Here is a 17,228-nt window from a genome sequence, read left to right as displayed (position 1 = left end):
GAGAGAAGGAATCCTTTCTGTAAGTCCTTGGGGAACCCAGAGGGAAGTGTAGTCGTGGCCCCATTCCCAGGAGCAATTATGAAAGGAAGATGTGGTCAGGACTTGGCAGGGGAAGGGAGGGAGTCCTCAGGCACTGGGTTGGGATTGGCTGGGAGAGCGGCTTCTCGGGGACAGTCCCTCAAACCTCGAGAACTGGAAGGAGGAGGGTGTCTCAGGGTTCTGCCACCACCCCTGGGTGTTTTTCCAGGCCGTGTTTCCCTCTTCGGTCATCTGTTTATCCATTTGTCCATCCACACACAGCCACTAGTGTCTCCATGACCAAGCCCTGGCAGCAGACAGGGAGTCCTCTCCAACCTGCCACATGCGCACACCTAGCCTAGTACCAAGAGCCTGTTAGCTCCAAGCCAGAAGCTGTGTTACTTCTATAACAGGCAGGAGAGGCTGCCCTGGGGAGGAGAGCAAGGAAGGGGCAGGAGCCCACCCCACCTACACTGAGAGGCCTGTGACAGAGAAGAGGGAGATAGAGAAAGAGAAACAAAAAGGACAGACCAACAGAAGCAAACCTACGAGGTAGAAAGAGAAAAACCAAGAGGGAAATCTATGTTGAAAGGACTGGGAGAATGAGACCAAAACAATCTGACTACCCCAAAGCCAAGGTAGGGAAGAGGGAAACCAACTGGAGAAGTAAGGAGAGAGTGAGAGGAGGAGGGAAGAGGGGGGTTGGGAGAGGGAGGAGGGAGAGGAAAGAGAGGGAGAAAGATGGAAAGGGGAGAAATGAAAGGGGAAAATGGGAGAAAGAGAAGAAGGGGAGGAAAAGCAGAGGAGAGGGGGTGAGGGAAAGAGGGAAGGTTGCTGGCCAGGACGCTTCGAGGAGGAAGCTGGGAGGGCGGGAGCAGCCGAGCTCAGGGGAGTCGGGGACGCAGGGGCGGGGGCCGGGGGATGGGGGCCCAGCCGCTCCGGCAGGCCACTCCCCGGGTGGGCGGGCTCCTGCGCAGCGGCCCCGCCCCCGCCCGCCGCCCGAGCTCCCTGCCCCTCCTTCCCGCGCTCCCCCACCCCCACGCTTCCCCGCGTCCCTCCGCCCGCCCTCGAAAGACCCAGCGAGTTGCGAGGTTGCGGGCGAGCTGCGCGGAGCGGAGGAGCTAAGGAGCTGGGAGCGCAGCACGTCCCGAGCCGGGAGCGGCCCCGCGCCTGGAGCGCACCGGAGTGGCCGAGCTGCCCGCGCAGCGCCCGCTGCGGGCAGCTCAGCCCCGGCCGCAGGTAGGAACGTGCAGCGGGCGTCGGGGCGCGGGGCGCAGAGACCAGGACGGGCTGGGCAGGACCGACGGGCGCCCCGAGCCGCCGCCCCGGGCCGGGCGGGATGGGGAGCGGATACCCAGAGATTCCAACCTCCGCGCCTCGCCTCGCCTCGTCTCAGGCCACATGAAGGAGCCCGGGCGCCGCTCCTACCGTCGACGCGCGCCGTGGCCATTCCCCTGGCAGCGTGGGGGACAGGAGACTCGCGCGAGGGTCGCGAGAATCGCTTGCCCTTTCCTTGTCGCGGGGCCCCTTGGAAGCCCCAGCTGGCGCTGGACTTTGCTAGAGCCGTCGAAGCGCCGCTTCCATTCCATTCCCCAGCGGATAGTGGGGGACCCAGGAGTGAATGTTTGGGGGCCATGTGCGACTTTCCCGTCTCGCGGTCAGCTGCGTCGAGATAGTGCCGTGCCCCTCATTTATTCTCCAAGAGGTAAGGGGTCGGGCGACTTAGGGAAGGGACACGTTCCTATCCCAGGGTAGCTCCAGCTCTCAAGAAATGTTGCCTTAGAAAGCACACCACAGCTTGGACTGAGCGCACACAAGCTCGCGCGGTTTTCCCCACTCCTTTCCCGGAGGGATGTAGGGTGAGGGAGCTTCCCCCGAAATTTCTAGGACTGTGTCCCCTTGCTGCCTCTGGACTGCTCTCACCTTCTTGCCTTGCGTCCTGGCATTTACTCTCCGGCGATGGGGGGAAGAGCCCACCCTGTCTGCCAGGGTTACCCAGGGGCAATGACCATGAGGTCCCCAAGTGTGGTCCCTTTGTACCCCCACAGGGTGGCACCCACATATGCCCTGTTCTAGTGTGGCTTGGTCTTCAGGCAAGGAACTCAGAGCAGGCAGCCCCCCACTGAGGTTCTGAGCTAATCTCATCTAAAAGAGATTTGAACCCCAAGGAGAAAATTGGATTTTAAAAAGCTAAAGGATAACACCCCGTTTTTTCCTGATGTGGGGAAGCTCAGCCTCATTCCACCAAGAACTGGTGGGGAGGGGGGGGTGCTGAATAAAATGACTCCTGAGCTTCGGTGACATCCCCCAAATCAGAGACTGTCAGGCTATGCAACTGGACTTTGGGACTGACCTTCATTTTACTGTGACACACAAGGTGGGTGCTTGATGAGAGAGCGGGTGTTGGGTGCTAGGTATTGCCTAGCTTTTCTCTTTGGGAACTTTGGGTAAAATATGTTCATAAGGGAGTCTGAAAAGGCTACCCCAACTCCCAAATTCCAAAACAAAGGAGGTCAGTGGGAACCAAAGGCTTCTTGTACCCTGTCTTTCTCTGTGGAGCAAGGAATGGGAGGGCCCTTTTCCCAGAGCAGCCCGGGCAAAATGGCTGAGCCTCCCCTAAGCCTCAGAAATAAATTGTGAGGCAAGCAGCAAACAAAGAAAGCACTCTCTCTCCAGCCAAGCGCTGGCTCAGTGGCCAGTCCTTGAAGGACAAACAGTGTGTTGAATGGGACACACAGCCTGGCTTGTCTGGCAGAGCATCTGGAGAGTGGGGCGATCCCTAAGAACCACAGAGAGAGGCAGCCGCTTGGGAGAGAAAGCGGGAACCATCTCTCCTGATATGCGACCCTTTATGCCAGGGCTGGAGGCTTGGTGAGAAGTGGGTCCCCCATGAACTCGGGATGGGGTTGGAAGGGCTGTCTACAGGCCATTGAATGGGCAACTCAGAGGGTGACGACAAGGAAAAAGCAAGTTCATCAAAGCTGAAAGCAAGACAACAGTTCTGTCGCTCCCTGGATTTCACATGCCTGGCAACCAGGAGCTCCAAACACCATGCATTTGTTTATGCATGGCCCAGCACACAGCAGGCACTCAATATGTGTCTTAGAATAAAGCCTGCATGGATGGAAGGTGATGACAGCACTAGCATGGACCTACCTACAATATCTACCATTGTCATTGAACCAAGAAGGCTATAAAAGGTGGTCTCTGAGACCATAGCCAGGGAGGAGCCCTGATGAGTTGACTTTGAGTTGGGGTGCTGACATTTTTTGACCAGGTGACCTTGGGTAAATTCTCGTCCCTATTGGAAGGAAGAAATGGAGTAACAAAAAGCTACCAGTGTGCCCAGCTTATAATTCCTACAATAACCTTGTGCAGTGGGTACAATTCGAATCCCCCACTGCAGAGGTGAGGAAACTGCAATTCAAAGAGGGGAAGTGACTTGCCCAAGGTCACACAGCTACGTGGAGGTAGGGCAGGAATTTGAACCATGCTCTTCTGATTTCCCAGCCAACACTTTCCCCATGACTGAGTCTCTAGGCCTTGGTTTTCGCCTCCATAGAGGTGATGGGGTGATGGTCGGGATTTGATGATTGACAGTGAGGCCTCTTGGGCCTGCTGTCAGGCTGCTTCTCTACCTTCCCAGCATATGCTAAGAGCAACATTAAATAAAGCACAAGTGCCAGGCAGCTTCTTGCCGTCACATAAAGACACTGTTCCTAGGCCTGTCTGCGAACTCTTCAGCTGAGGTAGGACCTCTCAAGCCACTTGGAACTCAGACATGTTTTTTCCCACTCTCTTGCTTGTGTGTGCATTACAGGCCGAGTGTCACCCCCTATCGAGTAAGCCTTGCCCACCGCCTCCAGCCCCCCGCATCCTGAAGTCCATCCCCTTTGTCCTTGGGAGTAGGTGGGATGCCTGAGCTCCTCTCTGTCACCTGGCCCGAGGTGTACCCAGCTCCCAGCCTGTCTTTGCCCACATCAGAACTGCCCCTTCAATTCAACCATGCAGTTGCCTGAGCTTCTCTGTGCCCAGAGAATGGTGGGCAGAATACAGCCCCTGGCACAGTGAAAACAACCTTGCCTTGACTCAAATTGCACAGAGCATGAGGGCGCCTCTCACTGAGGAGATCTTCAGACGTCTGTCCCCTTCCCCAGCATCCTTCAGCTGTAGCTCCTCAAACGGCCCAGCATGCTTCTTTTGGTCACCTTTGTCCCATGCTCTGAAGGTCACTGGGAGGTGGAGGGAGAGAGGGTGGCACTTGAGAGGGGAAAATGGTAGGAGGCCAGGTGCGGACTTCAAAATCAGGCTTTCCAGGATATGTGCCTATGTGAGCTTTGTGAACCAGAATGTTCCCTCGGTGCAGCTCACCTGAAGCCCTTGGAGCCAGGGGAAGGGGAGGTGAGAGCAAGCGGGAAGCTGACAGCGGAGATAAGGGTTGCCTGGCGTAGAGTGTAGATGTGAATGCACGCTGTGGTATTTCAGCACTGCCTTGGATTCAGTCATAAACAGGGAAAGAAAACCTCACTCAATATTGTTCCAATGATAATATCATCAATAACAATAATAACTAACAGTTATTGCCTGTTTGTGTGCCAGAAAATGTGCTGTGTGCTTTACTTACATTATTGCATTTAATTTTCTCAAAATCCTCTGAGGTACGTAGTAGAATTGGCCCTGTACAGATAAGGAAACAGGAGAGAGGTTAGGGCACTGGCTGCAGGATCTCTGGGCTTATAAATGGCCCTGGAGCTCCAGCTCAACCACAACATACTGATGTCCCTGCCACAGACCAGCCCCTGGTGTTGTCACTTAGCAAGGACCACAACTCCCCTTTTAAGGAGCTGCACAGTTAGAAAGCACTTCCCATTCATTTTCCATCAATTGAGCTTTGCCAGCTCTGGGAGGCCTGTGGCGTGACAGCCGCTGTTCGATAACTGGGGAAGCTGAGGCCCAGAGAGATGAATTTTTGTTCCCAGCATCCCTCAGCTGCTAAGTTACAGCACTCGGATTCACACTCAGGAGCCCAGCCTGTTATAACATATTTGTGACCTAGACTTTAAATTCACTTAAAGCTGATGTTGACATGTGTACCCAACCACCTTTCTCTCATTCTTAGGTGTCCCCCAATTTGTCACTACCCTCTCGCTCTGGAAGTTGTTGAGAGTGGCCGACGAAGCCATCAGCCCCGTTTACCATGATCTGACATGACACAAAAGTGGCATCCGATTTGATGCGAGCTGCCTGCAGCAAATGGCCTTCTATTTTTATATTTCTCACAAATTGGAAATTACAAGGAGGCCAGGTCTTGCAGAGCGATTGGCTGTGGCACTCTGAAAGCTGGGGGTGTGCAGCTAGGCTAGGTAGAATGGGCCACATGAGGGGGCCAGGAACCCTCCTGGCTTGACTGTTGGCAGAAGGTCCCCCCAGCTTCCGGGGCCGGATGGGATCCTGGCACACAGGTCAGGCTGGAGGGTGCTCCCTCGGTCAGTGACCTGCAGCTCTGCCCACCTGTCAGCTGCAGTGTCTGCAAGATCAGTGTCACATGCCAGCTCTTGAGATAACTGAGCCCTGGCCAGAGGGACATTCAAGGTCAAAGATGCCCTGAAAGACATTAACAGCAGGTTGCTTTCATGGCTTTCTTGTTTGGTACGGAGGTTCTGTGCAGGGAGAGGGCAGCAGCCGCAAGGAAGGAGGTGAGCAATGACATTTGGTGTCAGAATTGCGGTTTGCTGGAACTCGTGCTGATAACAGTACTCCCAGCTATCAGAATAACACTTTACAGTTTGCAAAAAAAAAAAAAATGCTCTTGCTGCTGTTCTTTCTTTTGATACTGTATAAAGTATTCCAGTAGAAGAAAATATGATCCTTGATATCTTAGAGAAGAATCTTCGCTCAAACGAGAAGAGACTTTTTTTTAAAAAGCTAGTTTTCTCATAAAGCCCAAATCAGAATGACCTTGACTCAAATGAGGCCTCTTTGCACACATGTGAGTACACACACACACGTAACATTTATGTAGAATTTCACGAAGTGCTTTCTCCACTGAAGCGTGCAATAGCCCTGGAAGCTCTAGATGAACCTAACATTTTTATTATTATTACCGTTATTATCTTCATCTTTTGGTTGGGGGAAACTGAGGCTCAGGGAGCCCTGAACACCTTCATTCCTGACCTCTGTTTTCCCAGCTGATGGGAATCACCTTACTAAGCCCAAATCCGAATTCACCAGGTAGCCCCTTGAGAAGGAGTCCAGATGAGCCTGGATTTGTAGGAGGCAGGACACAGAGCACAGAGGGATGGAGACTGCAGGATAGTGTGTGGACATACAGCCATGACGTTTTGGAGAAAAGGGCCATGACGTCTTATTCTAGCCTTACCTGAGCTCTAGCCTGAGGCTGATGTGTCCTCCATCACACCCAGGGTTTGGGGTCAGAAGTGTGTTCATTTGGCCCGTGAGCCCCCAGTGGTGGCGGGACATGGGGGCATGACTGCTTTCAGACATGCGTGCAGGCACACAAGTGTGCTTATCCAGATGGATTGGGTGAAAATGAATACCAAGGACCCTGTGAGATTGTCTAGAAGGATCTAAGGGCCTTGGTGACCAGGAAAAGTATGGGGAAGTGTTCGGCCATGAACCTCGGGACATTTGAGACCTGCTGGAAGAGCGGGCTGCGTGATTCTGAGCATGCGCAGACAAGAGGGTAGGGAAGGGAGAGGGTATGGAATGGAAACCACTCACTCTGGCCATTACCCCATCTCCCCTCTGCCCTTGAACTGCTGTCCATGCTGAAGACTGGAATATCACAAGTTCTGGGAGCATACTTCTGGGGTGCTGGGGGAGACAGGGACACCTGAAGGTTTCATGTGTCCCCTGGCTGCGTGGCCACACTAGCCCTGACCACCAAGTATGGAGAGCCTCCTGGGCACCAGTCCTGGGCTGTGCCAGGCTGGTAGGAACGATGCTCAGGGACTGGTGCCACTGTCCCCATCAGCAGGAGGACCCTGAGGCTGAGGGAGGTGGAGCCACTCCATCCAGGTTGCACAGCAGACTTGGAACAAAGGCCACCGGCTTCCCGTGCACTGTCTGTGCTCCACTCTGCAATCTAGCCTTGGTGCCACCGAGCCCCTTTGCTCCCACAGTGGATGTTTCGAGAGCTTGAGGTCAAGGACTCACCTATGATTAAAAAAAACAAAAGTGGGCTTGGGAATGGGGAAGAAGGAGTCTTACTGGAGAGTGTTCAGTGAGGATGGAATTTTAAATGTATGCATATATATAACATGTTCCTGTTTAACAGGCTGGTCCGGCATGGTGACCCCAAAGAATCAGATGTGTACAAGCCCCAGTTTTGAGCTCTGACTGTGATGCAGGCACTGAGCTGAGCACTTTACAAGGCAGTGTCTGAGGATCCTTAATAAAGAGACTGAGGCCCAGGGAATTCATGTGGTTGTCGAAGGTCACCCCGCTGGCGTGCAGTGGAGCTGGGACCCCCATCCAGACCTATGGGACCCGAGGTCTGGGCTCTCAGACCTGAGAAAGTGGGAGAGCAGCCTCCAGTCCGGCCAGTCCCAAGCCAGCTGGGGACCGTGGGTAGGGTCCTTCCCCCCTCTGGGCTTTGCATTCTCAGTCCATAAAGCCAGGGGGTTTGGACTGGACAGGATGATTGGGATCTGCTGCTCCCCATTCCCAGGTGGGGGGAGGAGGCTGCACGCCCCACTTCCTCGTCCATTTCCCCCAGAATAGCCTCCCCGAGACTAATGACTGGGGAAGATAACAGCCCTTTCTCAAATGGCACTGAATGCCACTAATGACAGAGCAGATGCGGCGTGGTTAATTATGCCATGGGTATTAAATGAGAATGCCAACCTCAGAGGAGTTAAATTGCCCCGCTGGGCAATGGTTGTGCTTAAAAGGGGGTGCCATTGGCCTGGGCCAAGACAGAAGCACCCCTACTCAAACTTCGAGCCAGACAAGAGTCACAAAGCCTCGTTCACATCCATCCTCTCCCCAGTACGGGATCTGCAGTGGCTCCTTGGAGCTGGGGACACCAGTGGCTGCTCTGTGAGAGTTTCTTAGAGGCCTCTGGGGGGATCTAGACAAGCTACCTTCAGCGGCAGATGTGGCAAACAACTGCACCTAATAAAACATTGAGCACCTACTGTGTGCCATGCCCTACTGTGGATCATGGAGATAAACCAGGTGTTTGTTGTTCCTGCTTTGAAGAGCTGCTCACAGTCAAAGCCATAAATGCTGTGTCTTCTAATGTCTCTGGTAACCACATAGTGGGGAACACGTAGTAGGTACTTACCTCTTGCTTTTGATTGTCTGTGTGGCTCCGTAAGCGACAGCCAGAGGCCACACTGGTGGGGACCAGAGCAAGATCTGCTGTGGGCTGAGTGGGGCAGAGGGACAGGCCAGAGGACTGGCCCTTTTCACTAGGCACCACCAAGTCAGCCTTTCTGGATGGCTGGACCTTCTTTCTTGATTTGCTGAGTGACCATGGACAACCCCTTTTTTCTCTCTGAGCCTCAGTTTGCACATCTGCAAATTGGCCACAGTGAGGGCTGTGAAGGCTGCAAACAAAACTGTGTCTCCTAACCAACCCCAGCCCTGAACCTGGTGAGTCCCAGAGATTGCATAAATGTCTGAAAAGTGACATTTTGGAGGCAGTTCAGCAGAAGGAGAGAGTGTGGTCACCAAAGGCAGCTTTTGGTTTTTCTTGTGGATTTCATATGTCCCTCAAACCTCCAACTCCTCCCCAGTAGCTCTGGCCGCCTGCCTCCCACTTCCTGGACCTCCAAAGCTATTTCTCAGTGTTTTCTAGGACAGGGAAAGCCATAAAACCCAGACATCTTGTTACAGATGGGTAAACTGAGTCCTAGAGAGGAATTTTAAGCCCCCAGGTGCTAGGACCCGGAGCTTTTAACCCCAAGCCAGCCCAGTTCCACCGCTGAGAAATTATTAAATAGAGTTGGTGGAAGGACTCCAGTTGCCGTGGCAACGGAGCCTGTGTCCTCGAGAGATAATGGCGTTGTACAAGGCAGAGTGATGTGTGTTGAATGCTGATTTGGGAGCTGCTGGAGCGAGCGAGCGAGAGTGTGCAGAGGACTATATCTAGGATTTGAGCTTCCCCAGAAAGGAGGCTTGAGGCTGGTGGGGCTGGGGCAGGTGCAAGGAAACGTGCTTTGTCTAGTTCCGTCCTTCTTAAGACCTCAGCAGAAAGAGATAATCCCCTTCACTTCATAGAGGCACAAAGTGAGGTAAAGAGAGGTGAAGTGGCTCTTCCCCCAGGTCACACAACTGGGACAGAGGAGAAACTGGGATTTAAACCCCAAACTGCTGTGGGAAGGGCCTGGCAAGGGCACTGTGGATGGGAAGGAGGTTGGTGGGATAGGGATGCAGAAGGGAGCCAGCCGAGCCCTGCGCTCGGAGCACCTGGACGTCTCTAAAGGCTCTTAAGGAGAGTGCTCATGGAGATCTCAGGCCCTGAGCGGCAATCCCAGCATGAGACGAATGGGGAAACAATATGACTGGGTAGCTCCTAACATCAGCTGTGGTGCCAAAGTCAAAGTCCTTCCTCCCACTTCCTAGCTGTGTGACCCTGGGCAAATCACTTCACCTCTCTGAGCTTCAGTGTCCTCATCTGTAAAATGGAGATAATAACAGACCTACCTCACAGGAATGTTGTGAGACCAAATAAGGTAAGTTAGGCAGAGCATTGAGCCCCGCTCTGGGGCATAGCTCGCTCAGTCGACAGAGAGGAGAGGCTAGGAGAAGGGTCAGTCTGCTCCCAACCATGTATTGCTTCTAATGTGTGGGGTTGGAAGGGTGGAATGGCTAAAGCAAGTACAAGAATAATAAATAACAGGCTCTTCATTCCAGGCTGGTGAGCACCAGTAGAACAAATGAACAGCCCCCGTCACCAAAAATATGCATAAATATTTTGCATTTGGAAAGCGTGATTGATGTTCCTCCCTGTACTGTCCCTAAAAGCTGATATGCAGACCTCCTTGGGGGAAGTTGTGTGTTCTCAATGCCAGCTATCTAAATAACCCCATGCTGCAAACCCTTTTGGAAAATACTGTCCCCCATGCTCTTCATTTCTCTTTTTCTGTACAGCTGGTACAACATACTTACTTCCCTAATTAGGGATTGGAGAACATGGGGTTAACACCCTGAAAAACCCCAAAGTTCATCTTTTGCATGCTGGCAGAGAGGTGATGGGAGCTGGCAGACAACCCCATTCCACTCTGAAAGCAGAAAGAGGGTGCTGAAGTCAGGCATTTGACTGTTTCAAAAACAATGGTGAGAGCTGGGGTCCTGATTCTTAGAAGCAAGCAACCATTTTGTTTCTGCAAACCTGTCTGAGCCAGTCCACCCCCAGAGATAGCAACCTGTTTTTGGTTTCCCAGAGAGGGAGTGTCATTTGTTCAGTGCTGATCCTGCAGCTGGATGATAGGGCCTGAAGCATTGAGCCCAAGACCTCAGATTCCAACCCATGCAGGCAGGAGAGGCACTGGGGACAAATGAAGACAGTTAACCTTTAGCCAGGATTTGAACGAATGTGCTAATTACAGGATAGGTACGATGTTCACTTTGGGAATCATGTTTAATGAACAATTTGCTCTGAGGATTTGACTTGGTCATCACCTCCCAGTGGCTCCCACCGTTCCCTTGTATTGATTGCCTATAGGTTAAGATAACTACAGCATTCTGCCCAGGACTTTTTTCCCACAGCTATCAAAATAATAATAATCATAATCATAATCATAATTAGACCTAATCGGGTGACTTGTTAGATCATCTGCCAGGTACTGGATTAACCACTTTACATATTCTCACATTGAATCCTCACAGTAGCCTTAGAAGTAGATATTACCACCTTTGTCTTAGAGAAGTTAGGTGACGAAGCGGCAGTCACACAGCACCTGAGCTGAGACTCAAAACCAGGTTTGCTTGGCCTCAGTCAGGTGCCTTTGTACACGGCCCTGTTCTGCCTGCCACTCTCATGGCTCATGACAAATACATCTCTGAATACCCACTGAGTTTGTTTATAGTTCACGGAACGTAAGACAATTTGCTTAGCAAAAATCCCATTTCCCCAAATGGGCAGGTTGTTCTTGCTACGTGGGATTTTTCACTTCACAGAGAAGGGGGTATTCGTCCTATAAGGATTCCTTTTGGACTAGACTAATTGGGTGATTTGAAAAAAAAAAAAAAAAAGGATTCCTTTTGAAAGCTAAGTGAATGAATCAAGAACAGACGCCTTGGCTAAAGTGAGCATTCACTTGAGCTGTTAAAAAAGAAGATCAGCTTTCTCTTGCGGGACATATTTGAGATCCTGGAATCTGATGCCTAATTGACTCTGAAAATACATGTCCTTCCCATTCTTGCAAACTAGCCTCAACATTTTAAAAAATCCAAACGAGTTTATATTAAGAGAACGATAGGATTTGTTGTTTCCCAAAGATACAAGTATCATACTTGAACGTACTTTTATAAATGTCACCACCCCCAAGAGTTTTGCATATCCCCTAGGGAAGGGGCAGCTCTAACCTGGTCCTTCTACCCCTTAGAGAACGACCTCTCTGGAGTGACTAGATTACACCATGTATGTGAGATTGCCAACTCAGAGGCCATTGAGGGCCAGGCAGGTCAAAGAAATGAGTCAAGAAGTCAGGGACAAGATGACATTCATGGTGGGACTTGTAGTAAACTGTAAAACACATACCCACGCCCCCTCCCCAAAGCATGCAAATTCAAATTTTAAAATTCTAAGCTGATGCGACTCAACCAAGCACATAAGTGGGACCCATATGGGCCACTCGTTTGAGATCCCTGGTGGTTCCTAGTGTGACTTGGTATGTTCCTGGTCCAGACAGTTTATTTTGGGGGGCTTCGTGTGTTCATGTCTAGAATGGGGCTGATAAAGCTGGCAGAGTTGTCAGGAGGAGGCAGTGGAGTCCCAGGTGTGGATGCTTGATGAGGAACCATGGAGATACCCAGGGCCCACAGCACTGAAGCACCAATCTGTGACCCGGAGTCAGCTCTCCATCTGGGCTGTGTGCCTGCATGTGATTTATTACAGATCATCATTGAGTTCAGCCAGTCCCTGCAGTATTACGTTTTTTTTCTTTTTCCCAAACCCGAGTCTTAAAGGGCCTTTATCCTAATGCCTTTCAGAGCTATTCAATTACGTCTTAAACAGGAGGAAATGGTTCTTTAACCCCCTGGTTTTCTTACAAGTATATCTTAAAAGGCAGAGAGTGATGTCAAAGAATGCCAGGTAGTCAGCACGTCACTTTTATTCTCTGATGTGAATTCGTGCTTTCTGGCTGGTTGAGCCAGGCGCCTTTTCCGTGATATCCCCTGGAACAGAAGTCCTTGAGAATTCCTCCCACCAGCCAAAGGACGGTGGGAAGAAAGAAGCAACCTGGGACAGGACTGTGGGGGCCTGGAGGCTGGGAACCTTGACCACCACGGTGGGTTCCTGGTGTGCCCGGTTCAGGGTACAGTCTCAAGAGGTGTCCCGGGCCCTCCATGGAGGACCGAGACGGACGGGCTGGCCCACAGCAAATCCTGTTAGAAGCAACTGATGGAAGTCAGTGGACAGGCGCTGTGGCCCGGGTTCCAATCTCAGCTCCTCAACCACTTGCGACCTTGGGCTGCTCCAACCACAGGTTTCTTCTTGCTAAAATATAGGCCCCTCCTTCCTTGGGTTCTCCCAAAGGCTCAGTGAGATCCCAGAGTATCTGTGTTCCTCCTGTGTCCCTTTTTCCTGTCACTCTTCTACAGTCTTCCTGTCTTCCTTTCTCTTCCTCCGCTTTTCTTCACTCTCCTTTCCCCCTTCTTCTCCCCACCCTTCTCTCTTGCACCCCTCTAGCTCTCCTCTCTCCCCACCCCTCCCCCACTCCTAGGCATCCATGTAGGATCTGTGCTCTACACCCCTCCCTCCAGCTGCACCCACAGGAGCTGCAGAGTCTGCTCTGGTGCCAGCCGAGGAGGTGATGTCTGGAGCTTTCCTTACAGGGAGCAATCAAAGCCCCCTCACAGAGTGAGCACGTCTCTTCCCAACCCTGTGACCGAGTGGTGGTACCCAGAACCGGCTGTGGTGGGAGTATTCACACCACAGAAATCAACAGATGCCCCAGATGGGGCCTTTTGTTTGCTTTCTGAGAGCTCCTTGGTAAACACCTGCGCACCACTCACTGCCTTGGAGATTGGTGCCACCTTTTGCGAAGCAGGCATTTCTTGAGGATTTATAATAACAACATCCCCTGTCACAGAGGAAAGAACTCAGGAGAGCACGTATGTGTCTAGCACCGTTTGAGCAGCTGAGAGGGAAGCAAAGGCAATTGAAGACCAGGGTCTTATTAGCACAGAGATGACAGTGTAGCTGGGGAGATAGGACAGAAGAATTAGTTATTAGTCAGGAAAGAAGCTAAGTTGTGTGGAGTAACTGGGCCTTCCCCATTGCCCCCACCAAGGTCCCAGTTCAGGTGCTGTCCTCCCATTCCCGTCCCACTCCCCCACACAGCTGCCAGGCTCTTGCCGAATCATGATCTGTTGAAACCTCCCCTAAAACGCTCCAGTGGCCCCAAATTTCCCCAGTGCCCGTAGTGGGGGGGGGCAATTAGAAGAATGGGCTTCGGAATCAACCTACCACCTCCTGGACCTGGGACCCTGGGCAAATTGCTTTACTTCTAGAGCCTCAGTTTCCACATCTGTGCAATGGGATGTTGTGAGAGTTAAATACAGTTATCTACGAATGCACTAAACATAATAATCAATTAATGGTCTGTGTGATCATCGGTCTATTACAAGATACAACACACCCCCTTTTCCTGCATCCAAAGCCTTTTACTGCTACTGGCCATCTCCCAGCTATGCTCCCCAAATCACCCCAGATTCTAGCCAGCCAAGAAAGGTGCTTCACTGTCTCAAAATACATTATGCATCTTCACCCTGTTCTCTCTGCCTGGAATGGATCAGAGCAGTCAGGCTTGTGGTTAGAAGCAAGGATTCCAGTCCTGCTTCACTAGCTGTAATTATAAAAAGAATGTCCTTACTTCTGTCCTCTTCTCACCAGCCCAAATGCTATCCTCTCCCAGTTGCTTGCCTGAACCCAAGCCCCCTTGGTAGGGTGCCATCCTCTTCTCTGGGCTATGGAAGAACTTATCATGTGGTTGTTGACTCTGTGGCCCGTCTCCCAGCTGTCCCAAGAGCTCAATGGCAGGAGGACTCAGACTCCCACTGAATTTTTATCCCCCTGCACACAGCATGGGACCTGACTGCCTGGAGGTGCAGGGTGGATGCGAGTTGAATTGGATTGAAAATTGCCGTGACAAAGGGAGGTGCTCAGTCGGGCATTGCAGACAATTAAGGGCTAGAACAGATGTTTGCAAACCTCTTATTGTGTGAGTGAGACAAGCAGGATGAGATGAGAATGAGGATGGAAGTCAGAAGACGCACTAAAAGTCAGAGTCCGACTACTCTCCTTGCACACGGAAAGAATGCAGGGCACAGAGAGGGGAAGGGTCTGGCTCAAGATCCCAAAGCTAGTTAACTCTGGATCAAGGATTCAAACCAGAGTCTGCGGACTCCAGAGTCTCAAGCTAACTGCTTCCTCCTCTCCCGCCACCCCCTAGAAAGGCCCTCTCCCTGCAGACCGGGCCCTAAGGCCAGGCCTTCTGGCTGCTGCAAGTATAGGCAATGTTTGCATTTGGAGCAGAGTTGGGGACTCCCAGAAGGGATTGCCACCCTATGGGATTGGCTGCCTCCTGGGAGACTAATTAGAGCCCCCAGCCCCAGGGGCCTGGTGAGAGCCGCTCCGTCTGGATCCCATGTGACCTCTCATTGGCTCCCAGGACAGCTACAGGGTTTGCCCAACACGACCTTGGGCCTTTCCTGGAGCCAGCGCTCAGGGATCCAGTGCCAGCAGCCGCTCTTGGGTTTCTTAAAAAGAGTGTCAGGCCATATCCTTGTGGGGTTTTGTCCTGGAGGGAGTTGCCTACTAGAAATGGGCTACTCTTACACACTCCAAAGGCGAGGCTAGAATGTTCCACAGGCACCCCGCTAGAGACAGCAGAATAGAGCAGTTAAGAGCTTGGACACAGGAGCCCTGCTACCTGGGTTCAAGTCTTAGCGCTCCTAGTTCCTAGCTGGGAGGCCTTTGGCAAGTCAATTTACCTTTCTGTGCCTCAGTTTACTATAAATAAAACAGTAGGATTGATAATAGCAAGTTAATATACATAAAGCATTTGGAGCAGGCCCTGGCATATTAGTGAGTGCCTGGCCCACTTCCTTCCTGCACTCTGAGCTCTCCTTTGTCTTTCCCTATTTATTAATGAAGTTTGGGGGGAGGGGGTTGTTTGTTTTTTCTGTATGCCACAGAAGCAAGAGAGCCATGACTTTCAGAGTTCATTTCACTTCTGGATGGCTCTATTAAGCCTCCAAGAGTTATAAAGCTGATTTTTTCTCTCACTCTTGCTGTTGGGGTGGGGTGTCCTCCAGCCTTCTCCTACATTTTGGCTTTGGAGGCACCCAGAAAACCAAATTTCCAGGCTCTCAGAGGCTCCAAGCAGAGGGGAAGGGTGTGAGCCTCCATTCCCTCAATTGCCTGGCTCTGTGAGGCCCGGCAAACTGACGTCCAAGCAGTCACATCTCTCCCCGTCCGGAACGCAGCAGGCAGGCTCAGATAGGTTGTAAGGCCACATCTAAACGCTTCAGAGAATGTCACACAGACCAGTGTCTGGAAGGTACCTGCTGGGTGATCAGATACCACCAGACCCTGATTCAGAGGACCTGGGTTAAAGCCTGTGTGACCTTGGGCAAGTCATTTGACCTCTCCGAGCTCAGTACCATCATCTTCAAAATGGAACTAATAATCACCCTAGCTGCGATATATTTAGCACTTGCTGGGCCAGGCATAGTGCTAGAAAATTCAAATCCAGTCCTCACGCTGTGTGAGGTGGTTACTATTGACTCCATTTCCTGATGAGGAAGCAAACACTGGAGAAAATAAGTAACTTACCTGAAGGTCACACTGGGATATTGTGAAGAGTAGGCATCCAATAAATGTTATTGAGAAATGCTCCTGGGTCTGTAAATTACCTCTCAGGTATATTGAGGCAGCCAAGGAGTTTGCACCACAATGCAGAGCTGCTTTCCTTCATCTCTTGAGTAAGTGGCTGTAGTGGGCTGAGAGTTGGGGTGGTGGGGACCTGTAAAGATCATACCCCTTGCGTGCTGTGTGACCTTGTGCCAGCCACCAGCCCTCTCTGGGCCTTTTCCTTCATCTGTAGACGCTAGTGTAGACCAGGTATACCAGTGTGGCATGGAACAAGTCTGGACCATGAAGAAGGCTGCATAACTCCTGGCCCCAAGCTGCAAGGATGAGGGCCTCCAACCTAGACCTGCAGCTCTCCAGTTTTGCCTGCAGCTTGCACGCTGGCAAAGACTGACTTCTCACCCCCAGACTGGACTCAGGCCTCTGGGGCCTAAGTCTTGAGGCCTTGGGGACCCTGTCCATCTGCCCCTTCTCCATCAGGCAATGTGTGACGAGGGTTTCCCACAGCACCTGCCATCCGCTTGCACAATTCCAGCCTCCCTCTAACCTGCACCTGAATGTCAGCCGTTAATTGGTCTTCACATTTGGGCAAGGTTTTTCGATTACAAAGCACTTCCACGGCCATTCATCTCTGAATGGCATTCTAATCTGCTCTTTATTGAGCACTTCCTGTGTCCAGGCCCTCTGCCTTCACTGGTCTCTTTCCATGTATTTTCTTGCTTCAGAGTTTCACAACAATTCTATGAAATAGAGGGGTCCATAGTTACAGGTGAGGAAACAGATGTAAGCAAGTGAAATACCTAGCCCCTGGCCACACAGAGATTTGTACCAAGCTCCATGAAATACCAGGGGTCACGCATACCCTACAGCTTCTGCAGCTGCTGCGTGCGCCTGAATTACTGGGACCTTGTTAAAATGCACCTTTTGATTCCATGGCTTGAAGTGGAGCCCAAGATTGTGCATTTCTGAGAATCTCCCAGGTGGTGCCGATTCTGCCCCTGGATACTGCCCCTCGGAGAACCACACTTTTAGTAGCAAGGGCCTGAATCACTAAGCAACTTGAGACTTCTTCAATAGCCCCAGGCTAGCAAACCTCAGTTTCCTTATCTGTCAGAGGGGTGAAATGGCCTTCCGTTGACAG

General features: G+C 51.6%; 1 protein-coding gene across 2 annotated transcripts in view; it reads left to right on the top strand.

The window, feature by feature from the left end:
• The first annotated feature begins 1,058 nt into the window (after positions 1-1,058).
• SLC6A1 (solute carrier family 6 member 1) overlaps positions 1,059-17,228 on the top strand; it is a 40,946-nt gene continuing 24,776 nt past the window's right edge. For both annotated transcript variants that reach the window (XM_033132796.1, XM_033132795.1), the window contains exon 1: positions 1,059-1,257. The gene's annotated coding sequence lies outside the window, so the exon portion shown is untranslated. The remainder of the gene's footprint in view (positions 1,258-17,228) is intronic.

Source organism: Rhinolophus ferrumequinum, chromosome 17, assembly GCF_004115265.2.
Source record: "Rhinolophus ferrumequinum isolate MPI-CBG mRhiFer1 chromosome 17, mRhiFer1_v1.p, whole genome shotgun sequence".
NCBI classification, from domain to species: domain Eukaryota; kingdom Metazoa; phylum Chordata; class Mammalia; order Chiroptera; family Rhinolophidae; genus Rhinolophus; species Rhinolophus ferrumequinum.
The sequence above is the reverse complement of the archived record's forward strand: the minus strand, read 5'-3'. Positions and strand labels throughout refer to the sequence as shown.